General features: G+C 42.3%; 8 non-coding genes across 8 annotated transcripts; all 8 read right to left on the reverse strand.

Moving 5' to 3' along the window:
* Positions 1 to 2,154: 2,154 nt before the first annotated feature.
* On the reverse strand, positions 2,155 to 2,227 carry trnak-uuu (transfer RNA lysine (anticodon UUU)). Its single transcript has one exon. It is a non-coding gene; the product is annotated as a tRNA-Lys (tRNA).
* Positions 2,228 to 2,462: 235 nt separating this feature from the next.
* On the reverse strand, positions 2,463 to 2,551 carry trnay-gua (transfer RNA tyrosine (anticodon GUA)). The gene is given in 2 exon segments: positions 2,463 to 2,498; positions 2,515 to 2,551. It is a non-coding gene; the product is annotated as a tRNA-Tyr (tRNA).
* Positions 2,552 to 8,961: 6,410 nt separating this feature from the next.
* Positions 8,962 to 9,034, reverse strand: trnak-uuu (transfer RNA lysine (anticodon UUU)). Its single transcript has one exon. It is a non-coding gene; the product is annotated as a tRNA-Lys (tRNA).
* A 235-nt stretch (positions 9,035 to 9,269) lies between these two features.
* trnay-gua (transfer RNA tyrosine (anticodon GUA)) lies at positions 9,270 to 9,358 on the reverse strand. Its single transcript is given in 2 exon segments — positions 9,270 to 9,305; positions 9,322 to 9,358. It is a non-coding gene; the product is annotated as a tRNA-Tyr (tRNA).
* A 3,412-nt stretch (positions 9,359 to 12,770) lies between these two features.
* On the reverse strand, positions 12,771 to 12,843 carry trnak-uuu (transfer RNA lysine (anticodon UUU)). Its single transcript has one exon. It is a non-coding gene; the product is annotated as a tRNA-Lys (tRNA).
* Positions 12,844 to 13,077: 234 nt separating this feature from the next.
* trnay-gua (transfer RNA tyrosine (anticodon GUA)) lies at positions 13,078 to 13,166 on the reverse strand. Its single transcript is given in 2 exon segments — positions 13,078 to 13,113; positions 13,130 to 13,166. It is a non-coding gene; the product is annotated as a tRNA-Tyr (tRNA).
* A 3,554-nt stretch (positions 13,167 to 16,720) lies between these two features.
* trnak-uuu (transfer RNA lysine (anticodon UUU)) lies at positions 16,721 to 16,793 on the reverse strand. Its single transcript has one exon. It is a non-coding gene; the product is annotated as a tRNA-Lys (tRNA).
* Positions 16,794 to 17,028: 235 nt separating this feature from the next.
* trnay-gua (transfer RNA tyrosine (anticodon GUA)) lies at positions 17,029 to 17,117 on the reverse strand. Its single transcript is given in 2 exon segments — positions 17,029 to 17,064; positions 17,081 to 17,117. It is a non-coding gene; the product is annotated as a tRNA-Tyr (tRNA).
* Positions 17,118 to 19,558: the final 2,441 nt, after the last annotated feature.

A 19,558-nucleotide genomic window follows, 5' to 3' on the forward strand; every position in this document is an offset into this window, starting at 1 on the left:
TTTTCCAAACAGATTTTCCACTGGTTTGAAGGCTCCAAGGTTGTGCACAAAATCTTCTTTGTAAGCAGGGTTCCACCGTAGTTACTTGAAGACAAAGTCTTTGAGGAAAGCAGGGCCCTGTTTGTTCCAAGGGTCAAGTTTCTTAAGACTCAAATAGCTATTTAAATGACTGAACACTTTCATATACATTCGACTTACTCAATTGTCCAGCTGTAAAACTCCACTGATCAGGTGGGCACAGGCGGACATGCACAGTCTGTAAAGTTCTTTCTTTAATAAAGTCCTTTAATAGAATTCTTCGTACGGCTCAATCTCCTTCTCCCAGTTTAACTCTTCTGTTGCCGGCAAAGACTTGGTTGGTTTCTGGTTCCGGTTCGGGCAACAGAGCTACAGCTTGAGCTGTGGCAGCGAGTTACTGGTTCAGGTGAGAGAGAAAGAGAGAGAGAGAGAGAGAGAGACTGTGCACTGTTCCTTATAGTCTGTCAGATCAATAGGTGATTGGTTCTTCAGTTCTTGAGATTGAATTTCGGTTTCAGCCCCCAGTGTCCTAATGGAGGGGGGCTTGATTTATGACTGATGTCAATCCATGCCATCTTTTGGAAATGCCGGTTGGCCCGGGTTCGTAGCTCTATGTCGGGATTTCGGCTCTCGTCCACTTCAAAGAGTTTTTATCACCTACAGGCCCCTTTCTCCAGACATCTCATTGCAGGATTCAACCTATTTGGCCTCTTCTCGGTGCCATCCTCCCCAAAACTGTCACTTTGATGCAAACCAGTTCCAAGCTGATGAGCAAAGGAAATCTAATAACTTTGGGGGTGGAGAGGTCTTCTTTAGATCAGTGCTTCAGCTCAGAGCACAAATGCTCTTATCAAAATACACCCAACATAACGCTACACAGTGGAACTGCAAGGCAATTGATTAAAGGGACAGATGGTGAATTCCTTTTTATCTTTACACTGTTGTTGGATGTCTCCTGTTCCTCTAAGTCTCATTTGGCTTTGGTTTCCCCCCTCTGTGTTGAATAATCGGGCTCTAAATAGCCCCGGCGTTTCTCCTGCAGTTCTTCGTTCTTTCCACTGCTAGCGCTGCCTTTGTGAAGGCAGATGGTGCTTGTGAGAAGTCAACAGCGTGTCCACCGAAAAGGGTGTCTGACTCCTGGTTTTGGATCCGGATGGGTTGATAACAGACTGAAACGGTTACAATATGATACTGTTTAGATTAACTGTGGATATGTATTGTGATCGTGCTCGGCTCAGGTGTGCGTTCAGTCTGCACACAAAACATTTCGGTCGCGAAACGTCTAATCAAATCGAATAAAACGGCGGGGATAGCATGTTTGATCCGTGTGCTATTGTTTTTCAACAATTGTAATGCCCTTTGTAACGTTTAACCACTTCGTTAAATACAGCTTGTTATAGGATTTTGTGAACTGAACCTATTTTGCTGTGAATTTATATTTACTGCGAATAGTTTATTGTGTCTGGTCTTGGTCTGTCTGCACTAAATAAATGATTTGTATCAAGGGATTATTTAGTTTGTCTGTGTACTTTTTTACCTAACCACTAAAGGCCACTCCTTGCACTTCACACATTTGCCCTTTTAATTACTCCCTTACTGACATACTTTAACATGCAATGTGCGTGTGATAATAGTTTTAGCAGCCTGTTGCCATTCAGGTGAGACAATACCTAGTAAATCCTTTTTTTTTTTTTTCATGTTGGTGCGCCGCGAAGGTTTTTGGTCTCTGTCGCTTTTTACACAGTTCTTACAAGTGGCACATTGGGGATGAGGAGCAGAGCATGCTGACACGCATAGCTGTGGACTTCTGCATGGCATGGGGCCACAGGTCATTCCAAGTATTTCAAGACGCCTGCAAATGTGTGGACACGTTGTGTTGGCCCAACCCTCATAGATTGTGCCAAGTCAAGTAGAGATGCATGTTGTGCTGTTCTAAAGTGACACGTCGTCAACGGCAAAAACATCTCTCAGAGTTCCTGGCTTGACTTGCCTCTGGAAGACAACACTTGCCCAGGCTGGATATTTGCCAAAAGAAGCAAAGAGGACTAGACAACTTGCCTAGACGCAACTGCATATTTTATTGTCACCTGGAAGGCCATCCAGGCTTTTCGCCATCATGGCCCTTGGTCAACAAGGCGCCCGAACAGGGACTCAAACCCTGGACCCTCAGATTAAAAGTCTGATGTGCTACCGGCTGAGCTACCCGGGCTTCAGTGAAGTGCTTCACAATGTGTTGGCTTCATGATTGTTCCAGACCGCTTTCTGGCCGGTTTAGAAAACTGGGCTCAGGGTGACAAGGGTCACATGCATATGAGATGTTTGGGCAATGCGAGTTCTCCACAACAAATCCAAATTTCCGGGGTTTTCTCCTTGTCCTCATGCAATTCCAATGGCTTGACATTTGGGAGCTCGTCCAAAACCGATGTCAAACCATAATCACGCCTTCCTTCGAGCCGGAATTGAACCAGCGACCTAAGGATGCCCGCTGCCTGAAACCTACAGTCCTCCGCTCTACCAACTGAGCTATCGAAGGTAAGCTTCTCACCGTCTTCGCCTGGCAGTCTCAGTGGCAGTGCAAAGCCAAGAAGCACCGTGGCTTGGCTCAGTGGTTTTCAACCCGTGTGCCGTGAGGACTACCCAATTGTGTCGTGAGATTTTTATCCCCTGAAAAATATTATGTCATTTTGTTTGGTCAACTTCATAAATCTTGTATCAAATCAAACTTATTCAAATGTGTGAAAATATTACATTTATACATCACCTGTAGAAAGCGTTTCATAAATGAAATGTTGTGTTTGCCGGACTGAACGCACACCTACACTGAGTTGCAGTGCTATCAGTTGTATCGTAAGGTACACTTATAAATTTCAATTTAAGAAGTGAATTTATAGTATCACCTTATCACGAATCCTGGAATCTTGTAGAACTCAATTTCTGTAATAATTGGACACAGACACCAATTCCAAAGATATAAATTGTTAAATTTATTCAAAAACAAAGACTAAATGTAGCACTACACTAATTATACTAAAGGGAAAAGCTAATTAAAATTCAACTCTAGATCAACAAATCAAAGACAAATCACTTCCGTGACCAAATCAAAGACCATGGGATCGCATATGATAACACACAAATCGTTAAACAAAAAAGGTTATAAACACATTAACTACAATACCGGTTAGTAAGACGAAGGTGAGTCTCTCGTTAGTATTGTTAGTCAGACATTAAATAACTACGCAGGTTAGTATTTATGTCAGGTAACTTCTCGTTATATATATATATCAGTCTCATTTACGTTTAGGTGCCGAGAAAGATCCTATCATTACTTGTTACCACAATTTCCCTTAACTGATTATTATTCAATGATCAAGGATAGGCAGGGCCACCAATAATCTAACGTCTATTGACTTGTGTCAATTTCAGACTAAACAGTTAAACAGGAATGAGAAGATATTTCTCGGGGTTGACAGATTTTATTTCTAAAATTATCAACAAAACAGTTTAATGTAACACACATTTATATTTAAGAAAACTAAATGATATTACACATTCTAGAGTTATGAATCACAGAATAACATTTCTAATTGATTTCTCAAATGTCATGAATCATGAACTCCAAACTGTTAAACTTATCTGAACTTCGTCGCAGAGAGGCCTCTCTGTCTTCGGGCTCAGATCACAGCACACGGCACATGGTCCGTGTGGTTTGGAACAAAGGCAGTGCGGTTCGGCTTTGTCCAAGAACTTCCACTCAGTCGATGCACCTGGATTTTGGGGTTTCGCGAAATTAGAGTCTTTTCCAAACAGATTTTCCACTGGTTTGAAGGCTCCAAGGTTGTGCACAAAATCTTCTTTGTAAGCAGGGTTCCACCGTAGTTACTTGAAGACAAAGTCTTTGAGGAAAGCAGGGCCCTGTTTGTTCCAAGGGTCAAGTTTCTTAAGACTCAAATAGCTATTTAAATGACTGAACACTTTCATATACATTCGACTTACTCAATTGTCCAGCTGTAAAACTCCACTGATCAGGTGGGCACAGGCGGACATGCACAGTCTGTAAAGTTCATTCTTTAATAAAGTCCTTTAATAGAATTCTTCGTACGGCTCAATCTCCTTCTCCCAGTTTAACTCTTCTGTTGCCGGCAAAGACTTGGTTGGTTTCTGGTTCCGGTTCGGGCAACAGAGCTACAGCTTGAGCTGTGGCAGCGAGTTACTGGTTCAGGTGAGAGAGAAAGAGAGAGAGAGAGAGAGAGAGAGAGACTGTGCACTGTTCCTTATAGTCTGTCAGATCAATAGGTGATTGGTTCTTCAGTTCTTGAGATTGGATTTCGGTTTCAGCCCCCAGTGTCCTAATGAAGGGGGGCTTGATTTATGACTGATGTCAATCCATGCCATCTTTTGGAAATGCCGGTTGGCCCGGGTTCGTAGCTCTATGTCGGGATTTCGGCTCTCGTCCACTTCAAAGAGATTTTATCACCTACAGGCCCCTTTCTCCAGACATCTCATTGCAGGATTCAACCTATTTGGCCTCTTCTCAGTGCCATCCTCCCCAAAACTGTCACTTTGATGCAAACCAGTTCCAAGCTGACGAGCAAAGGAAATCTGATAACTTTGGGGGTGGAGAGGTCTTCTTTAGATCAGTGCTTCAGCTCAGAGCCCAAATGCTCTTATCAAAATACACCCAACATAACGCTACACAGTGGATCTGCAAGGCAATTGATTAAAGGGACAGATGGTGAATTCCTTTTTATCTTTACACTGTTGTTGGATGTCTCCTGTTCCTCTAAGTCTCATTTGGCTTTGGTTTCCCCCCTCTGTGTTGAATAATCGGGCTCAAAATAGCCCCGGCGTTTCTCCTGCAGTTCTTCGTTCTTTCCACTGCTAGCGCTGCCTTTGTGAAGGCAGATGGTGCTTGTGAGAAGTCAACAGCGTGTCCACCGAAAAGGGTGTCTGACTCCTGGTTTTGGATCCGGATGGGTTGATAACAGACCGAAACGGTTACAATATGATACTGCTTAGATTAACTGTGGATATGTATTGTGATCGTGCTCGGCTCAGGTGTGCGTTCAGTCTGCACACAAAACATTTCGGTCGCGAAACGTCTAATCAAATCGAATAAAACGGCGGGGATAGCATGTTTGATCCGTGTGCTATTGTTTTTCAACAATTGTAATGCCCTTTGTAACGTTTAACCACTTCGTTAAATACAGCTTGTTATAGGATATTGTGAACTGAACCTATTTTGCTGTGAATTTATATTTACTGCGAATAGTTTATTGTGTCTGGTCTTGGTCTGTCTGCACTAAATAAATCATTTGTATCAAGGGATTATTTAGTTTGTCTGTGTACTTTTTTACCTAACCACTAAAGGCCACTCCTTGCACTTCACACATTTGCCCTTTTAATTACTCCCTTACTGACATACTTTAACATGCAATGTGCGTGTGATAATAGTTTTAGCAGCCTGTTGCCATTCAGGTGAGACAATACCTAGTAAATCCTTTTTTTTTTTTTCATGTTGGTGCGCCGCGAAGGTTTTTGGTCTCAGCAAAGTGTGCCGTGGCATTACAACGCTTGGGAACCACTGGCTTGGCTTGTTGGGCATCCAGGTATGCACTGAGATTACGATCGGCACGATGATTGTCGTTCTCAGGAGAATTGTGTTTCTTTGCTGATCACGTTCTCTGTCGCTTTTTACACAGTTCTTACAAGTGGCACATTGGGGATGAGGAGCAGAGCATGCTGACACGCATAGCTGTGGACTTCTGCATGGCATGGGGCCACAGGTCAGTTCTTGAGACTGAACGCACACCTACACTGAGTTGCAGTGCTATCAGTTGTATCGTAAGGTACACTTATAAATTTCAATTTAAGAAGTGAATTTATAGTATCACCTTATCACGAATCCTGGAATCTTGTAGAACTCAATTTCTGTAATAATTGGACACAGACACCAATTCCAAAGATATAAATTGTTAAATTTATTCAAAAACAAAGACTAAATGTAGCACTACACTAATTATACAAAAGGGAAAAGCTAATTAAAATTCAACTCTAGATCAACAAATCAAAGACAAATCACTTCCGTGACCAAATCAAAGACCATGGGATCGCATATGATAACACACAAATCGTTTAACAAAAAAGGTTATAAACACATTAACTACAATACCGGTTAGTAAGACGAAGGTGAGTCTCTCGTTAGTATTGTTAGTCAGACATTAATTAACTACGCAGGTTAGTATTTATGTCAGGTAACTTCTCGTTATATATATATATCAGTCTCATTTACGTTTAGGTGCCGAGAAAGATCCTATCATTACTTGTTACCACAATTTCCCTTAACTGATTATTATTTAATGATCAAGTATAGGCAGGGCCACCAATAAACTAACGTCTATTGACTTGTGTCAATTTCAGACTAAACAGTTAAACAGGAATGAGAAGATATTTCTCGGAGTTGACAGATTTTATTTCTAAAATTATCAACAAAACAGTTTAATGTAACACACATTTATATTTAAGAAAACTAAATGATATTACACATTCTAGAGTTATGAATCACAGAATAACATTTCTAATTGATTTCTCAAATGTCATGAATCATGAACTCCAAACTGTTAAACTTATCTGAACTTCGTCACAGAGAGGCCTCTCTGTCTTCGGGCTCAGATCACAGCACACGGCACATGGTCCGTGTGGTTTGGAACAAAGGCAGTGCGGTTCGGCTTTGTCCAAGAACTTCCACTCAGTCGATGCACCTGGATTTTGGGGTTTCGCGAAATTAGAGTCTTTTCCAAACAGATTTTCCACTGGTTTGAAGGCTCCAAGGTTGTGCACAAAATCTTCTTTGTAAGCAGGGTTCCACCGTAGTTACTTGAAGACAAAGTCTTTGAGGAAAGCAGGGCCCTGTTTGTTCCAAGGGTCAAGTTTCTTAAGACTCAAATAGCTATTTAAATGACTGAACACTTTCATATACATTCGACTTACTCAATTGTCCAGCTGTAAAACTCCACTGATCAGGTGGGCACAGGCGGACATGCACAGTCTGTAAAGTTCTTTCTTTAATAAAGTCCTTAAATAGAATTCTTCGTACGGCTCAATCTCCTTCTCCCAGTTTAACTCTTCTGTTGCCGGCAAAGACTTGGTTGGTTTCTGGTTCCGGTTCGGGCAACAGAGCTACAGCTTGAGCTGTGGCAGCGAGTTACTGGTTCAGGTGAGAGAGAAAGAGAGAGAGAGAGAGAGAGAGACTGTGCACTGTTCCTTATAGTCTGTCAGATCAATAGGTGATTGGTTCTTGAGTTCTTGAGATTGAATTTCGGTTTCAGCCCCCAGTGTCCTAATGGAGGGGGGCTTGATTTATGACTGATGTCAATCCATGCCATCTTTTGGAAATGCCGGTTGGCCCGGGTTCGTAGCTCTATGTCGGGATTTCGGCTCTCGTCCACTTCAAAGAGTTTTTATCACCTACAGGCCCCTTTCTCCAGACATCTCATAGCAGGATTCAACCTATTTGGCCTCTTCTCGGTGCCATCCTCCCCAAAACTGTCACTTTGATGCAAACCAGTTCCAAGCTGATGAGCAAAGGAAATCTGATAACTTTGGGGGTGGAGAGGTCTTCTTTAGATCAGTGCTTCAGCTCAGAGCCCAAATGCTCTTATCAAAATAAACCCAACATAACGCTACACAGTGAAACTGCAAGGCAATTGATTAAAGGGACAGATGGTGAATTCCTTTTTATCTTTACACTGTTGTTGGATGTCTCCTGTTCCTCTAAGTCTCATTTGGCTTTGGTTTCCCCCCTCTGTGTTGAATAATCGGACTCTAAATAGCCCCGGCGTTTCTCCTGCAGTTCTTCGTTCTTTCCACTGCTAGCGCTGCCTTTGTGAAGGCAGATGGTGCTTGTGAGAAGTCAACAGCGTGTCCACCGAAAAGGGTGTCTGACTCCTGGTATTGGATCCGGATGGGTTGATAACAGACCGAAACGGTTACAATATGATACTGCTTAGATTAACTGTGGATATGTATTGTGATCGTGCTCGGCTCAGGTGTGCGTTCAGTCTGCACACAAAACATTTCGGTCGCGAAACGTCTAATCAAATCGAATAAAACGGCGGGGATAGCATATTTTATCCGTGTGCTATTGTTTTTCAACAATTGTAATGCCCTTTGTAACGTTTAACCACTTCGTTAAATACAGCTCGTTATAGGATATTGTGAACTGAACCTATTTTGCTGTGAATTTATATTTACTGCGAATAGTTTATTGTGTCTGGTCTTGGTCTGTCTGCACTAAATAAATGATTTATATCAAGGGATTATTTAGTTTGTCTGTGTACTTTTTTACCTAACCACTAAAGGCCACTCCTTGCACTTCACACATTTGCCCTTTTAATTACTCCCTTACTGACATACTTTAAAATGCAATGTGCGTGTGATAATAGTTTTAGCAGCCTGTTGCCATTCAGGTGAGACAATACCTAGTAAATCCTTTTTTTTTTTTTTCATGTTGGTGCGCCGCGAAGGTTTTTGGTCTCTGTCGCTTTTTACACAGTTCTTACAAGTGGCACATTGGGGATGAGGAGCAGAGCATGCTGACACGCATAGCTGTGGACTTCTGCATGGCATGGGGCCACAGGTCATTCCAAGTATTTCAAGACGCCTGCAAATGTGTGGACACGTTGTGTTGGCCCAACGCTCACAGATTGTGCCAAGTCAAGTAGAGATGCATGTTGTGCTGTTCTAAAGTGACACGTCGTCAACGGCAAAAACATCTCTCAGAGTTCCTGGCTTGACTTGCCTCTGGAAGACAACACTTGCCCAGGCTGGATATTTGCCAAAAGAAGCAAAGAGGACTAGACAACTTGCCTAGACGCAACTGCATATTTTATTGTCACCTGGAAGGCCATCCAGGCTTTTCACCATCATGGCCCTTGGTCAACAAGGCGCCCGAACAGGGACTCAAACCCTGGACCCTCAGATTAAAAGTCTGATGCTCTACCGGCTGAGCTACCCGGGCTTCAGTGAAGTGCTTCACAATGTGTTGGCTTCATGATTGTTCCAGACCGCTTTCTGGCCGGTTTAGAAAACTGGGCTCAGGGTGACAAGGGTCACATGCATATGAGATGTTTGGGCAATGCGAGTTCTCCACAACAAATCCGAATTTCCGGGGTTTTCTCCTTGTCCTCATGCAATTCCAATGGCTTGACATTTGGGAGCTCGTCCAAAACCGATGTCAAACCATAATCACGCCTTCCTTCGAGCCGGAATTGAAACAGCGACCTAAGGATGCACGCTGCCTGAAACCTACAGTCCTCCGCTCTACCAACTGAGCTATCCAAGGTTAGCTTCTCACCGTCTTCGCCTGGCAGTCTCAGTGGCAGTGCAAAGCCAAGAAGCACCGTGGCTTGGCTCAGTGGTTTTCAATCCGTGTGCCGTGAGGACTACCCAATTGTGTCGTGAGATTTTTATTCCCTGAAAAATATTATGTCATTTTGTTTGGTCAACTTCATAAATCTTGTATCAAATCAAACTTATTCAAATGTGTGAAAATATTACATTTATACATCACCTGTAGAAAGCGTTTCATAACTGAAATGTTGTGTTTGCCGGACTGAACGCACACCTACACTGAGTTGCAGTGCTATCAGTTGTATCGTAAGGTACACTTATAAATTTCAATTTAAGAAGTGAATTTATAGTATCACCTTATCACGAATCCTGGAATCTTGTAGAACTCAATTTCTGTAATAATTGGACACAGACACCAATTCCAAAGATATAAATTGTTAAATTTATTCAAAAACAAAGACTAAATGTAGCACTACACTAATTATACAAAGGGAAAAGCTAATTAAAATTCAACTCTAGATCAACAAATCAAAGACAAATCACTTCCGTGACCAAATCAAAGACCATGGGATCGCATATGATAACACACAAATCGTTAAACAAAAAAGGTTATAAACACATTAACTACAATACCGGTTAGTAAGACGAAGGTGAGTCTCTCGTTAGTATTGTTAGTCAGACATTAAATAACTACGCAGGTTAGTATTTATGTCAGGTAACTTCTCGTTATATATATATATCAGTCTCATTTACGTTTAGGTGCCGAGAAAGATCCTATCATTACTTGTTACCACAATTTCCCTTAACTGATTATTATTCAATGATCAAGGATAGGCAGGGCCACCAATAATCTAACGTCTATTGACTTGTGTCAATTTCAGACTAAACAGTTAAACAGGAATGAGAAGATATTTCTCGGGGTTGACAGATTTTATTTCTAAAATTATCAACAAAACAGTTTAATGTAACACACATTTATATTTAAGAAAACTAAATGATATTACACATTCTAGAGTTATGAATCACAGAATAACATTTCTAATTGATTTCTCAAATGTCATGAATCATGAACTCCAAACTGTTAAACTTATCTGAACTTCGTCGCAGAGAGGCCTCTCTGTCTTCGGGCTCAGATCACAGCACATGGCACATGGTCCGTGTGGTTTGGAACAAAGGCAGTGCGGTTCGGCTTTGTCCAAGAACTTCCACTCAGTCGATGCACCTGGATTTTGGGGTTTCGCGAAATTAGAGTCTTTTCCAAACAGATTTTCCACTGGTTTGAAGGCTCCAAGGTTGTGCACAAAATCTTCTTTGTAAGCAGGGTTCCACCGTAGTTACTTGAAGACAAAGTCTTTGAGGAAAGCAGGGCCCTGTTTGTTCCAAGGGTCAAGTTTCTTAAGACTCAAATAGCTATTTAAATGACTGAACACTTTCATATACATTCGACTTACTCAATTGTCCAGCTGTAAAACTCAACTGATCAGGTGGGCACAGGCGGACATGCACAGTCTGTAAAGTTCTTTCTTTAATAAAGTCCTTTAATAGAATTCTTCGTACGGCTCAATCTCCTTCTCCCAGTTTAACTCTTCTGTTGCCAGCAAAGACTTGGTTGGTTTCTGGTTCCGGTTCGGGCAACAGAGCTACAGCTTGAGCTGTGGCAGCGAGTTACTGGTTCAGGTGAGAGAGAAAGAGAGAGAGAGAGAGAGAGACTGTGCACTGTTCCTTATAGTCTGTCAGATCAATAGGTGATTGGTTCTTGAGTTCTTGAGATTGGATTTCGGTTTCAGCCCCCAGTGTCCTAATGGAGGGGGGCTTGATTTATGACTGATGTCAATCCATGCCATCTTTTGGAAATGCCGGTTGGCCCGGGTTCGTAGCTCTATGTCGGGATTTCGGCTCTCGTCCACTTCAAAGAGTTTTTATCACCTACAGGCCCCTTTCTCCAGACATCTCATAGCAGGATTCAACCTATTTGGCCTCTTCTCGGTGCCATCCTCCCCAAAACTGTCACTTTGATGCAAACCAGTTCCAAGCTGATGAGCAAAGGAAATCTGATAACTTTGGGGGTGGAGAGGTCTTCTTTAGATCAGTGCTTCAGCTCAGAGCCCAAATGCTCTTATCAAAATAAACCCAACATAACGCTACACAGTGGAACTGCAAGGCAATTGATTAAAGGGACAGATGGTGAATTCCTTTTTATCTTTACACTGTTGTTGGATGTCTCCTGTTCCTCTAAGTCTCATTTGGCTTTGGTTTCCCCCCTCTGTGTTGAATAATCGGACTCTAAATAGCCCCGGCGTTTCTCCTGCAGTTCTTCGTTCTTTCCACTGCTAGCGCTGCCTTTGTGAAGGCAGATGGTGCTTGTGAGAAGTCAACAGCGTGTCCACCGAAAAGGGTGTCTGACTCCTGGTATTGGATCCGGATGGGTTGATAACAGACCGAAACGGTTACAATATGATACTGCTTAGATTAACTGTGGATATGTATTGTGATCGTGCTCGGCTCAGGTGTGCGTTCAGTCTGCACACAAAACATTTCGGTCGCGAAACGTCTAATCAAATCGAATAAAACGGCGGGGATAGCATATTTTATCCGTGTGCTATTGTTTTTCAACAATTGTAATGCCCTTTGTAACGTTTAACCACTTCGTTAAATACAGCTCGTTTTGGATATTGTGAACTGAACCTATTTTGCTGTGAATTTATATTTACTGCGAATAGTTTATTGTGTCTGGTCTTGGTCTGTCTGCACTAAATAAATGATTTATATCAAGGGATTATTTAGTTTGTCTGTGTACTTTTTTACCTAACCACTAAAGGCCACTCCTTGCACTTCACACATTTGCCCTTTTAATTACTCCCTTACTGACATACTTTAAAATGCAATGTGCGTGTGATAATAGTTTTAGCAGCCTGTTGCCATTCAGGTGAGACAATACCTAGTAAATCCTTTTTTTTTTTTTTCATGTTGGTGCGCCGCGAAGGTTTTTGGTCTCTGTCGCTTTTTACACAGTTCTTACAAGTGGCACATTGGGGATGAGGAGCAGAGCATGCTGACACGCATAGCTGTGGACTTCTGCATGGCATGGGGCCACAGGTCATTCCAAGTATTTCAAGACGCCTGCAAATGTGTGGACACGTTGTGTTGGCCCAACGCTCACAGATTGTGCCAAGTCAAGTAGAGATGCATGTTGTGCTGTTCTAAAGTGACACGTCGTCAACGGCAAAAACATCTCTCAGAGTTCCTGGCTTGACTTGCCTCTGGAAGACAACACTTGCCCAGGCTGGATATTTGCCAAAAGAAGCAAAGAGGACTAGACAACTTGCCTAGACGCAACTGCATATTTTATTGTCACCTGGAAGGCCATCCAGGCTTTTCACCATCATGGCCCTTGGTCAACAAGGCGCCCGAACAGGGACTCAAACCCTGGACCCTCAGATTAAAAGTCTGATGCTCTACCGGCTGAGCTACCGGGGCTTCATGAAGTGCTTCACAATGTGTTGGCTTCATGATTGTTCCAGACCGCTTTCTGGCCGGTTTAGAAAACTGGGCTCAGGGTGACAAGGGTCACATGCATATGAGATGTTTGGGCAATGCGAGTTCTCCACAACAAATCCGAATTTCCGGAGGTTTCTCCTTGTCCTCATGTAAATCCAATGGCTTGACATTTGGGAGCTCGTCCAAAACCGTTGTCAAACCATAATCACGCCTTCCTTCGAGCCGGAATTGAACCAGCGACCTAAGGATGCCCGCTGCCTGAAACCTACAGTCCTCCGCTCTACCAACTGAGCTATCGAAGGTAAGCTTCTCACTGTCTTCGCCTGGCAGTCTCAGTGGCAGTGCAAAGCCAAGAAGCACCGTGGCTTGGCTCAGTGGTTTTCAACCCGTGTGCCGTGAGGACTACCCAATTGTGTCGTGAGATTTTTATTCCCTGAAAAATATTATGTCATTTTGTTTGGTCAACTTCATAAATCTTGTATCAAATCAAACTTATTCAAATGTGTGAAAATATTACATTTATACATCACCTGTAGAAAGCGTTTCATAACTGAAATGTTGTGTTTGCCGGACTGAACGCACACCTACACTGAGTTGCAGTGCTATCAGTTGTATCGTAAGGTACACTTATAAATTTCAATTTAAGAAGTGAATTTATAGTATCACCTTATCACGAATCCTGTAATCTTGTAGAACTCAATTTCTGTAATAATTGGACACAGACACCAATTCCAAAGATATAAATTGTTAAATTTATTCAAAAACAAAGACTAAATGTAGCACTACACTAATTATACAAAAGGGAAAAGCTAATTAAAATTCAACTCTAGATCAACAAATCAAAGACAAATCACTTCCGTGACCAAATCAAAGACCATGGGATCGCATATGATAACACACAAATCGTTAAACAAAAAAGGTTATAAACACATTAACTACAATACCGGTTAGTAAGACGAAGGTGAGTCTCTCGTTAGTATTGTTAGTCAGACATTAAATAACTACGCAGGTTAGTATTTATGTCAGGTAACTTCTCGTTATATATATATATCAGTCTCATTTACGTTTAGGTGCCGAGAAAGATCCTATCATTACTTGTTACCACAATTTCCCTTAACTGATTATTATTCAATGATCAAGGATAGGCAGGGCCACCAATAATCTAACGTCTATTGACTTGTGTCAATTTCAGACTAAACAGTTAAACAGGAATGAGAAGATATTTCTCGTGGTTGACAGATTTTATTTCTAAAATTATCAACAAAACAGTTTAATGTAACACACATTTATATTTAAGAAAACTAAATGATATTACACATTCTAGAGTTATGAATCACAGAATAACATTTCTAATTGATTTCTCAAATGTCATGAATCATGAACTCCAAACTGTTAAACTTATCTGAACTTCGTCGCAGAGAGGCCTCTCTGTCTTCGGGCTCAGATCACAGCACACGGCACATGGTCCGTGTGGTTTGGAACAAAGGCAGTGCGGTTCGGCTTTGTCCAAGAACTTCCACTCAGTCGATGCACCTGGATTTTGGGGTTTCGCGAAATTAGAGTCTTTTCCAAACAGATTTTCCACTGGTTTGAAGGCTCCAAGGTTGTGCATAAAATCTTCTTTGTAAGCAGGGTTCCACCGTAGTTACTTGAAGACAAAGTCTTTGAGGAAAGCAGGGCCCTGTTTGTTCCAAGGGTCAAGTTTCTTAAGACTCAAATAGCTATTTAAATGACTGAACACTTTCATATATATTCGACTTACTCAATTGTCCAGCTGTAAAACTCCACTGATCAGGTGGGCACAGGCGGACATGCACAGTCTGTAAAGTTCTTTCTTTAATAAAGTCCTTTAATAGAATTCTTCGTACGGCTCAATCTCCTTCTCCCAGTTTAACTCTTCTGTTGCCGGCAAAGACTTGGTTGGTTTCTGGTTCCGGTTCGGGCAACAGAGCTACAGCTTGAGCTGTGGCAGCGAGTTACTGGTTCAGGTGAGAGAGAAAGAGAGAGAGAGAGAGAGAGAGACTGTGCACTGTTCCTTATAGTCTGTCAGATCAATAGGTGATTGGTTCTTCAGTTCTTGGGATTGGATTTCGGTTTCAGCACCCAGTGTCCTAATGGAGGGGGGCTTGATTTATGACTGATGACTATCCATGCCATCTTTTGGAAATGCCGGTTGGCCCGGGTTCGTAGCTCTATGTCGGGATTTCGGCTCTCGTCCACTTCAAAGAGATTTTATCACCTACAGGCCCCTTTCTCCAGACATCTCATTGCAGGATTCAACCTATTTGGCCTCTTCTCAGTGCCATCCTCCCCAAAACTGTCACTTTGATGCAAACCAGTTCCAAGCTGATGAGCAAAGGAAATCTGATAACTTTGGGGGTGGAGAGGTCTTCTTTAGATCAGTGCTTCAGCTCAGAGCCCAAATGCTCTTATCAAAATACACCCAACATAACGCTACACAGTGGAACTGCAAGGCAATTGATTAAAGGGACAGATGGTGAATTCCTTTTTATCTTTACACTGTTGTTGGATGTCTCCTGTTCCTCTAAGTCTCATTTGGCTTTGGTTTCCCCCCTCTGTGTTGAATAATCGGGCTCTAAATAGCCCCGGCGTTTCTCCTGCAGTTCTTCATTCTTTCCACTGCTAGCGCTGCCTTTGTGAAGGCAGATGGTGCTTGTGAGAAGTCAACAGCGTGTCCACCGAAAAGGGTGTCTGACTCCTGGTTTTGGATCCGGATGGGTTGATAACAGACCGAAACGGTTACAATATGATACTGCTTAGATTAACTGTGGATATGTATTGTGATCGTGCTCGGCTCAGGTGTGCGTTCAGTCTGCACACAAAACATTTCGGTCGCGAAACGTCTAATCAAATCGAATAAAACGGCGGGGATAGCATGTTTGATCCGTGTGCTATTGTTTTTCAACAATTGTAATGCCCTTTGTAACGTTTAACCACTTCGTTAAATACAGCTTGTTATAGGATATTGTGAACTGAACCTATTTTGCTGTGAATTTATATTTACTGCGAATAGTTTATTGTGTCTGGTCTTGGTCTGTCTGCACTAAATAAATGATTTGTATCAAGGGATTATTTAGTTTGTCTGTGTACTTTTTTACCTAACCACTAAAGGCCACTCCTTGCACTTCACACATTTGCCCTTTTAATTACTCCCTTACTGACATACTTTAACATGCAATGTGCGTGTGATAATAGTTTTAGCAGCCTGTTGCCATTCAGGTGAGACAATACCTAGTAAATCCTTTTTTTTTTTTTCATGTTGGTGCGCCGCGAAGGTTTTTGGTCTCAGCAAAGTGTGCCGTGGCATTACAACGCTTGGGAACCACTGGCTTGGCTTGTTGGGCATCCAGGTATGCACTGAGATTACGATCGGCACGATGATTGTCGTTCTCAGGAGAATTGTGTTTCTTTGCTGATCACGTTCTCTGTCGCTTTTTACACAGTTCTTACAAGTGGCACATTGGGGATGAGGAGCAGAGCATGCTGACACGCATAGCTGTGGACTTCTGCATGGCATGGGGCCACAGGTCATTCCAAGTATTTCAAGACGCCTGCAAATGTGTGGACACGTTGTGTTGGTCCAACCCTCACAGATTGTGCCAAGTCAAGTAGAGATGCATGTTGTGCTGTTCTAAAGTGACACGTCGTCAACGGCAAAAACATCTCTCAGAGTTCCTGGCTTGACTTGCCTCTGGAAGACAACACTTGCCCAGGCTGGATATTTGCCGAAAGAAGCAAAGAGGACTAGACAACTTGCCTAGACACAACTGCATATTTCATTGTCACCTGGAAGGCCATCCAGGCTTTTCACCATCATGGCCCTTGGTCAACAAGGCGCCCGAACAGGGACTCGAACCCTGGAACCTCAGATTAAAAGTCTGATGCTCTACCGGCTGAGCTACCCGGGCTTCAGTGAAGTGCTTCACAATGTGTTGGCTTCATGATTGTTCCAGACCGCTTTCTGGCCGGTTTAGAAAACTGGGCTCAGGGTGACAAAGGTCACATGCATATGAGATGTTTGGGCAATGCGAGTTCTCCACAACAAATCCGAATTTCCGGGGTTTTCTCCTTGTCCTCATGCAATTCCAATGGCTTGACATTTGGGAGCTCGTCCAAAACCGATGTCAAACCATAATGACGCCTTCCTTCGAGCCGGAATTGAACCAGCGACCTAAGGATGCCTGCTGCCTGAAACCTACAGTCCTCCACTCTACCAACTGAGCTATCGAAGGTAAGCTTCTCACTGTCTTCGCCTGGCAGTCTCAGTGGCAGTGCAAAGCCAAGAAGCACCGTGGCTTGGCTCAGTGGTTTTCAACCCGTGTGCCGTGAGGACTACCCAATTGTGTCGTGAGATTTTTATCCCCTGAAAAATATTATGTCATTTTGTTTGGTCAACTTCATAAATCTTGTATCAAATCAAACTTATTCAAATGTGTGAAAATATTACATTTATACATCACCTGTAGAAAGCGTTTCATAACTGAAATGTTGTGTTTGCCGGACTGAACGCACACCTACACTGAGTTGCAGTACTATCAATTGTATCGTAAGGTACACTTATAAATTTCAATTTAAGAAGTGAATTTATAGTATCACCTTATCACGAATCCTGGAATCTTGTAGAACTCAATTTCTGTAATAATTGGACACAGACACCAATTCCAAAGATATAAATTGTTAAATTTATTCAAAAACAAAGACTAAATGTAGCACTACACTAATTATACAAAAGGGAAAAGCTAATTAAAATTCAACTCTAGATCAACAAATCAAAGACAAATCACTTCCGTGACCAAATCAAAGACCATGGGATCGCATATGATAACACACAAATCGTTAAACAAATAAGGTTATAAACACATTAACTACAATACCGGTTAGTAAGACGAAGGTGAGTCTCTCGTTAGTATTGTTAGTCAGACATTAAATAACTACGCAGTTTAGTATTTATGTCAGGTAACTTCTCGTTATATATATATATATATCAGTCTCATTTACGTTTAGGTGCCGAGAAAGATCCTATCATTACTTGTTACCACAATTTCCCTTAACTGATTATTATTCAATGATCAAGGATAGGCAGGGCCACCAATAATCTAACGTCTATTGACTTGTGTCAATTTCAGACTAAACAGTTAAACAGGAATGAGAAGATATTTCTCGGGGTTGACAGATTTTATTTCTAAAATTATCAACAAAACAGTTTAATGTAACACACATTTATATTTAAGAAAACTAAATGATATTACACATTCTAGAGTTATGAATCACAGAATAACATTTCTAATTGATTTCTCAAATGTCATGAATCATGAACTCCAAACTGTTAAACTTATCTGAACTTCGTCGCAGAGAGGCCTCTCTGTCTTCGGGCTCAGATCACAGCACACGGCACATGGTCCGTGTGGTTTGGAACAAAGGCAGTGCGGTTCGGCTTTGTCCAAGAACTTCCACTCAGTCGATGCACCTGGATTTTGGGGTTTCGCGAAATTAGAGTCTTTTCCAAACAGATTTTCCACTGGTTTGAAGGCTCCAAGGTTGTGCACAAAATCTTCTTTGTAAGCAGGGTTCCACCGTAGTTACTTGAAGACAAAGTCTTTGAGGAAAGCAGGGCCCTGTTTGTTCCAAGGGTCAAGTTTCTTAAGACTCAAATAGCTATTTAAATGACTGAACACTTTCATATACATTCGACTTACTCAATTGTCCAGCTGTAAAACTCCACTGATCAGGTGGGCACAGGCGGACATGCACAGTCTGTAAAGTTCTTTCTTTAATAAAGTCCTTGAATAGAATTCTTCGTACGGCTCAATCTCCTTCTCCCAGTTTAACTCTTCTGTTGCCGGCAAAGACTTGGTTGGTTTCTGGTTCCGGTTCGGGCAACAGAGCTACAGCTTGAGCTGTGGCAGCGAGTTACTGGTTCAGGTGAGAGAGAAAGAGAGAGAGAGAGAGAGAGAGAGAGACTGTGCACTGTTCCTTATAGTCTGTCAGATCAATAGGTGATTGGTTCTTGAGTTCTTGAGATTGGATTTCGGTTTCAGCCCCCAGTGTCCTAATGGAGGGGGGCTTGATTTATGACTGATGTCAATCCATGCCATCTTTTGGAAATGCCGGTTGGCCCGGGTTCGTAGCTCTATGTCGGGATTTCGGCTATCGTCCACTTCAAAGAGTTTTTATCACCTACAGGCCCCTTTCTCCAGACATCTCATAGCAGGATTCAACCTATTTGGCCTCTTCTCGGTGCCATCCTCCCCAAAACTGTCACTTTGATGCAAACCAGTTCCAAGCTGATGAGCAAAGGAAATCTGATAACTTTGGGGGTGGAGAGGTCTTCTTTAGATCAGTGCTTCAGCTCAGAGCCCAAATGCTCTTATCAAAATAAACCCAACATAACGCTACACAGTGAAACTGCAAGGCAATTGATTAAAGGGACAGATGGTGAATTCCTTTTTATCTTTACACTGTTGTTGGATGTCTCCTGTTCCTCTAAGTCTCATTTGGCTTTGGTTTCCCCCCTCTGTGTTGAATAATCGGACTCTAAATAGCCCCGGCGTTTCTCCTGCAGTTCTTCGTTCTTTCCACTGCTAGCGCTGCCTTTGTGAAGGCAGATGGTGCTTGTGAGAAGTCAACAGCGTGTCCACCGAAAAGGGTGTCTGACTCCTGGTATTGGATCCGG

The sequence above is a fragment of the Amia ocellicauda genome, unplaced genomic scaffold, assembly GCF_036373705.1.
Source record: "Amia ocellicauda isolate fAmiCal2 unplaced genomic scaffold, fAmiCal2.hap1 HAP1_SCAFFOLD_26, whole genome shotgun sequence".
NCBI classification, from domain to species: Eukaryota; Metazoa; Chordata; class Actinopteri; order Amiiformes; family Amiidae; genus Amia; species Amia ocellicauda.